Source organism: Adiantum capillus-veneris, chromosome 14 (genome assembly GCF_014529385.1).
Source record: "Adiantum capillus-veneris isolate H3 chromosome 14, ASM1452938v2, whole genome shotgun sequence".
NCBI classification, from domain to species: domain Eukaryota; kingdom Viridiplantae; phylum Streptophyta; class Polypodiopsida; order Polypodiales; family Pteridaceae; genus Adiantum; species Adiantum capillus-veneris.
In genome coordinates this window covers 8,129,572-8,137,687 of record NC_140944.1, presented here as the reverse complement: position 1 = coordinate 8,137,687, position 8,116 = coordinate 8,129,572, and positions in this window count along the sequence as shown.

Here is an 8,116-nt window from a genome sequence, read left to right as displayed (position 1 = left end):
GCATTTGAGGAGATCCAATTGCTCGACCTCAATGTGCTTGCAATGGATGCTGATGAGAAAATGCGTCATTTAAAGAGACAAAGACACGAGGAAGAGGGTCCTTCAAATAAGGGCAAGAGGCCAGAATATTTTGTATTATTTCCAGTGACTAGAAATAACTAGAATGTATTTGTTTTATGCATCAAACCTAGATTGATTATGTAATAGTGTCTTGCAATGTACTTTTTTTGTTGCAACCATCATTCACATTATAAAAAGTTGAAATGATAGAGTGTCAATGTCTTGCCGCATTTTTAATTTTGCTGCAACCATCATTCACAATATGAAAAGTTGAAATTACATCGATTCTTTTAGATACATTAAGTTTGGTGTTTGGATCTTGCTATGGCTAAGAGTTATGGCATAACTTGCAACGGAGTTGTGCAAACCCTTCCCACACGTTGTTTTTGTAGCCGCCAATCCGCATGCTGTCTAGCCACAGACGATAACTCCCATATCACCTTTCTTCACCTCTGTTGGCTAATCTATCGCATGGCCAATCTGACTTTGTTTGACTCGTTCCATGCAATGTGATCTGTACATTAGTTTTTCATACGTCCATTGGTGTAGCTCCACTAAGCTATTTTCTTTGTCCACACACCTCCATGTCGAGTGTGACTAAAATAACCAGTACGAGCTTGGTAGTGAGTTTTTTCCATGCCCTGTGTAGACCAAACACCCAAACCAAGGTTCTAAATTTCCTTGCAAACCAAGGCATGTGATTACAAATAATGTGCTACACACAAAGCATGCAAACATTTTAAGGATGAGTATTCACAATTCAAAAGATTATCATGTCATCAAACCAATTATAGTGCCATGTAGTGAGTAATATGTTGATTTATCCACGCACTTATGACTATCTTGTGGGAGGTCTCCATAGCTTCTTAAAAATTTGTATCGTCGCCATCAGTCCATGAGTTCAATTTGTAGAACTTGAATATTGCATCCAAGGTTTTTGATACCTTCACTTTGCGAGTCCTTGCTACGCCATTGTCTGCATGGTCAACTATAACATTGTGCATATTTTTCCACCTGTTGTATCGTAATGCTTGTCTTTCTTGTGCACTTTGGCTTTTGTGTTGTCGTCCAATTGTGGGCACTAAAAGGAAGAGTCGGGCTTTCACACCACCAATGGACAGCTTCTTTGGAACATCTCGGCCATTTTTTTATCTCTTCTCATCCTGCTCTATCTTAACATGTCCTCCATGCAAACCCATTTCTGAGAAGGCCGTCTCTAAGGCTGAGATTGCCCTTTGCTTCACAGAGAGAGGTCAAGTGGTCCAAGCAAAATAGATGTAGAGAAACATTAGTTTTTCTATTATGCTACAAAGTGCATGCATTGCACATATGTTTACTCTTGATAGTGGGACATCCAAAATGGGTCAAAAGTTAGGGTCATGCAGATGTCTATCCGAAGCTCTTCTCCAAAATGGTTTGTTAAGGATGTGAACCCCTCCCATGCAATACAAGCAAGGGCTTTTGCTTGTTGCTCCTTTGGAAATGTTGTACATGTATTTCAAGGGCTTTTGCTTGTTGCTCCTTTGAAAACATTGTACATGTATTTCAAGGTTTTTAGGTCTCCAACCATGTGCCACTCTACATTGTAGGATCCCATGCCCTCAACATCCAATTTCTTTCCATTTCTCTGTTCGCCTATTGTTTTTAGTATGTTTGTTTGATGAAAACCCAAATTCAATCTATTGAAGTTCTCATTGGGGACTTAAAAAGATAATTTTGAGCTTATTATAATGCACATTGGAAATCATTCAACTGAAACATAACCATAAATTATCTTAAACATAACTTCTATGCACCTTGAACGTCGCAAGAAGGAAAATATTTTGCTCAGAATCCACACTAAAGTTTCGAGGATCATCTAGTCCATTGCTTGCATCCAAAGCTCTATTCATAAGTGTGATTGTGACTCGCTCAACCTTTGTCTTCTTTACAAGCTCTCACTTATCTAGCTTGATGACAAACTTTAGGATGCCATTGCACTCTTCAGGAGTAGCATTGAACAATTGCACAATGTATCATGACTGCAGCACGATCATATCATTAGAAATATTGTTATGATTGTCATAGATCATTTCTTCTCCTTTTGGAACCTGTATGTTGATTCAATGTGGAAAGGACTTCCTAGAATTTGAAGCACCTCTTGGTTGAATTCCCGTCTTGTTTTTTGAAAAGAGAAAGGGTTTGGAAGTAGCATGTGCTTGATGTGAAACTTTCTGACTTGTCTTTGCACATAATTGAGTATAAGGAGTTAGGAATCAAAACCCTTTTTTAGTGGAACAGCAGTTTTGCAAATGATGCAAAACTTTTTTCTAGTGGAACAACATTGCAAATGATGCTACATACTTAAAAATGGCAACATATCCTCTGTTGGATATACCAGCTTCATCCAAAATTGATTGAACTTCCCATGCAGAGAGTGAATTATCCTGTAAAAGGTTGTCAGGCTATTTAGCAACGATCTTACCATATCGCTTATCATCCAAGAGGCCAGCTACATTTTTGCGATTCAATATGAGCCCATAAGGGGCCAAGGAGGTGGTTGTGCTGTGCTCCACTTCCTTGTCAGGGTGAAGCAAAGATCTATGCAAGCATGTTAGCAGTAAGAGATGTGAGAGTTTATGAATATAAACTTAAGAAAGATAGATGCACTCACTTGATGGATTGCACTCTTTTCTTGATTCCTCTCGAGCCAACTTTCAAGTCCTCAATGTCTCTTAGTTTTCTTTCTCTTTGGCAAAGACCTAGCGTTGTTTTCTTTTTCCTCTTTGAGTTGTTGTGTAAGCTCCTTGATGGTCTCCTTGTTGCCTTCAACCTATTTAGCACATTGCATGACTTTCTAGTGTAAGCGGAAATTCTTGATGTATACAATATCTCTCTCTTGTTGCAGAACGTCATTTCAACTGCTAAGTGTAGCCACACAAGCCATGGTAGCCATCTCCGACATAGTTCACTAAGGATGTAATATCCTTAAAAGGTGGAGTGGAGTTTGTGATGGGATGTTTTGGATACATCCTTTGAAGCTTCAAAAAGCATCTCCTATTTTTTTCCTTGCAGAGGGGTTCATACTCTTGTGAGAGCTCTATGTGCATGTGATACACCTCTCTCCTATTCCTTGTAGAAGTTTTTCATGGAGAAGCTACAAGTGTCAATTGAGACACGACTGATCGAAACTGTGTGCAGAAGGAGGGGGGGCGATAGAAGAATGGCAATTTGAATATCGCGTGCACCTGAGAGAATGCAGGAGGGAATGGGGGGAAGAAGGAGGCGAGGAAACAGAGCTTGATTTTCAAAAACACAAAAGATTGAGATATTCGGCATGGAATTCAGTAGAGCCGCCACCACAATGAAGTGTTATCATGACTGTAATACTTTTCGAGGTTTTTAATAAACGTACCTTGCATGAATAAGATATCCAGATTTTAGAAAACATGTATGAAAAAAAGTTAAAATGAAATTTCTATTATCTCTCTCTACGTTGACATGGCATTTCTTTACAAGGCCCAAAATTGAGTCCAAACTTTTCCTAATGCCAATAGAAGATTTTGAATATGTTACCCATGTAACTTATTTCTTCATGAAAAGATGCTAAAGCACCTCTCTGGATGTGGGGGCATCAAAACAAGGAGTTTCACATGAGGAAGATTGTGTAATTAATCAACCCATAGAGGACAAGGCCTACATACTAGATCCATTTTCTGAGGATGAGTTTGCACCTTTAGCATGGATGCATATCCTTGCTACCTTGGGTGTATGTACCTCGAAAGAAATCCCAACAAAATTGTGTGATGAGAATGGTGATGACATCATGCCTATCATGATGATTAGTTGTTCCAAGAGGAGGAACAAAAGAGTGATAATTACACAGAAAAGATCTGAACCCTAGATGTTCAATCTTGGACATAATCCACAACAGTGATCTTTCTCTATGGATGCATGCGGAAGATGAGATTCCAATACAAGATTAGAACAAAAGTACCAAAATAGATGAGGAAATCATTTGTGAAACAACAAGACCAATGGGCTTGAGCCATGGAGATGACAAAAAGAGTGACGACTCCACTGACAACAAAAATGAAAAGATGGGGATAGTACAAAAATTCTTGTTAACTTAAGATGGCAAGGAGAAGATTTTTGACTTCTTTGATAAAAAAATCTCTAGACATAAGCACAAGAACAAGCATAACAGTTCAAAACAAACCAAACATCATAACAAAGCTCTAGAGTTTGAAGGAAAACCAAACTTCTTATGTGTGTCCAAGCAAATGATTGTCTCCGAAATAAAATCACAGGGATGTACACAAGAAAAAACACAGATTCTTTGCACAAAAACACTTCTACTCGCACTCTAACCCAACAAGAGGGGGGATTACAAAGATGTACTAGTGTTAACGGATCAAGTGTGTTAGGAATTGGATCGTGCTAGCTAGGGTGGATGAAAGAGAAACAATGTCAATGCATGAGTGTGTGTGTAAGCAAGACTATCACTCAAGTGAATTAGGTTCCAAGATAGAATTAGCTTGGACTCATAAACACAATCTTGAGTATTGACTTAGCTTAGCACAAGCACACCATAGACAAGCATGTAGTGCAAAAGAGTTGTTGTTTATTCATTCATGAAATGAGCTTTAAGTAGCTCTACAGCCTTGCTCCACAGCATGTGGGATAAATCCACTCTCTTCTCCTTGAATCACACTTTAGGACAAAGCTCACACTTTACAATCCTCCCCTTGAGGTTTGGACTATGACAAGATACTGAAGATGCATGATCCACACAGGCTAACAAAATCCACATAGGATGGTGATATCCACACAGGAAAATAAAGTCCACAAAGGATGGTGATATCCACACAGGATGGTAAAATACACACAAGAAAAATCCACAAAGGATGGTGATGTCCACACAGGATGATAAGATCCACACAGGAAAAAGTCCTCCCCTACAAGTAGAGAGTCTGCATCTTCAAAATGGGTCTTCATAAAAGACAATTTTGCTCTCATCTTCATCCTTTTTGTCTTCTACTATGTGAGCTGATCCTCTGTCAGTCTCTTGCCTTCGTTGCTTCTGCTGTTGCTTGCAACTGCTTCATGGTCTTTGACTTCGTATCCTCCCCTCGAACGAGTGCTTCTGTCCCCCTTTTTGTTGTGCAATCAGGCTTTATTCCATGCGTCATAATGACATGCAACAATATGCTAAAATATCCTATGAAAAGGTTTATGCAAAAATTAATTCTCTCTTCCATCTTGGTCATACTCCGAGAGCCCAAGCATACGGTGTTTCTCATACACTTTGTCACAAAATCTTCACACATGGAGAGATTTTAGCAATTTGGAGACTCTCCAATGCCAATGTCTATCCCATTACAAAATCACTTAATGTCATCCATGTAGATAAATACAATTACATACATTGCAAGAAATTTGTTGTGCTTGGCTACAAGATCAATGTGTACTTTGGAGTTTCTCTTCAATGTGAAGCTCCTCTTCACTGTCAGGGAAGCCCCTCTTCACAGATAGGGGAAATAACTCTTTGTTTTTTATTTTGATGCTTGAAAGAACTCCTGGAAGCTTGGTAATGCCGCTGTCGGTGAGAACGGCCCCTTTGGTAGCCCTTGTATGCTCGATAAAGGTTTGAAGTTTCACCCTCCCTTAAATTGCTTGGAAATGCCCTTTGAAGCTCGATGAGATCTGCCTTTGAATGCCTTTTGGAAGGCTTTGAAAGCCTTGCTGCAGCTTTGGTGGGAGCAAGCCCTTAAAGGGCTCTCGGAGGCTTTGAAGTCTCTTGGAGGTGGGAATGCAGGCCTGTTAAGGGCCGAGAGATGTGAGGAATGCCGCAGGATGGCTTGCTTGATTGGAGCTCTTGAGGCTCAGAAGCAGGACCTCAGCAGGCGTGGGAAGGGGGCCCCAGGAGGGGTGATGGTCGAGATGAAAGCAGTGCCATGGGATCCGGTGCTAATGTCAGTGGGCAAGGCGGGCACGACCGGGCAGGCGTGGGCAGTCGGGCACAAGCGCGGACAGTAGCGGCCAAAGTGCAGGCAGGCGTGGGACTCTCCCCCAGCGGACCCGCCGTCTCCACAAAAAGCCGATTTGAGATGCCAATTCGCATCCGCCCGTTCTCCCCCCACAATAGGCAACATTTGACCTCGAGACCTCAAACCAACAATAGCATGCCTAAATTAGGCTAGCCAACAAGCCCACGGGCTTCCTTGTGAAGGGTCCTCCGAAAAGCAAGCTGTTAAGCCAAGCTCGGCCAGTCCCTTTCCCACACAAACTCACACACACACACACACCTAAATATAGGATAAATTGAGGATGAAGTTTAAGAAGTTTTTGAGCTCGGATTGCAGAGCTTGAAGGCTCTATGGGAAGCTTGCAAGGAGAGCTTCAAGATGAGATGATTAAAGCTTGATAAGTACAAAATCGGGAAGATTAATTGAAGATGCAAACAACTAGAAAATTGACACAAAAATGACTAGAATATGCAAAAATTGGATACTAATCTTCTCCCTAATCAAGCTTATCTAGCCATGGAGGGTAGTGGCCTCTTGGGTGTGCCAAGGACATGCCCACACATAACTAGATTAGTGTTTAATTAGCGAGATGCAACTAGTTATGAAAATGTCAATGGGCCGTAACAATGAAATAGTAATCGATCTAATGGAGATGCTAATGATTAACACACACTAATGCATAATGACAATCCTAGCTATCACACCATAGCTCTGATACCAAATGTTAAAAATTGGATCGTGCTAGCTAGGGTGCATGAAAGAGGAACATAGTGTGAATGCGTGAGTGTGTGTGTAAGCAAGATTATCACTCAAGTGAATTAGGTTCCAAGGTAGAATTAGCTTGGACTCATAAACACAATCTTGAGTATTGACTTAGCTTAGCACAAGCTCACCATAGAAAAACATGTAGTGCAAAAGAGTTGTTGTTTATTCATTCATGAAATGAGCTTTAAGTAGCTCTACAGTCTTGCTCCACAGCATGTGGGATAAATTCACTCTCTTCTCCTTGACTCACACTTTAGGACAAAGCTGACACTTTACAAAGTGTTGGATATTTTAGAAACCAAACCCTATGGTGCAAGAAGTGGTTCGAGAAGCGGCCACAGGACAAAACAATATATCGAAATTCACCCCAACGTTTCAAGATTGACCCGACTTTCTACCCAATCAATAGAAGGCGCTCTTGAAGGAGTTATGAAGTCTAGTAGAGTCAAAGACCTCAGTGCTCAACTACCCTATCTTGTCAAAATCAATCAACAATTACCCACCCACTGAGTCTTACATGGTACATACCTTACAAGCAGTGGTCACACAAATGTGGGATGTCCCCGACCTCACGTGCTTTGAGGATATTGAAGCATCAAAATACCCATGGCAAGTGTTCCTTGAAGGAACAAAGGGCATCGCTTAGAAATTGGAGACACATGTACCCAACATAAATATCATCATGGGGATGTACACTCAGGTCATGTTTTTTCCCTCACATTACATGAAAACATTCGAAAAAGCATTCATGACCGGGTTATTTGAGATGGACTCCACCATCTTTAACCCATGACAAAGGATTGTTTCAGCTTTCCACATTGCCTATTAGAGCACCATCCTAAATAATTCCTTCAAAGATTTAGCAACCCAAGTAGACACATTTGTCAGGGCAGAAAAGTTCAAAATGGTCACCGAGACATTGGAAAAGAGAGCTTTTGACTACTGAAGACAAAGCTACACACAAATCTGAAGACCAAGCTAGAGATCGAGCTTGCACAAGGACATGCAATGGCTAGGAAGGGGGGAATGTTAGCAGAAGGACCAAACGGGCACCCTCCTAGTCAACCACCTCTTCGCAAAGCCATCAATTTTTTATTCTTATTATTTTTTGGAGAAAAGATTTGCAAATAGGAGAAACTCTGATTTTTTAGCCGTAGGATTACTGAGCCCAGCTTTTGTAAATATGGGTTGTAATGCCTGATTATGAGATTTGAGCCTTATAAGCTGGCCATTGGCCAAAAGAGCCCTAGGTATAAACTCAAATTTTTGAGTTGAACACAACT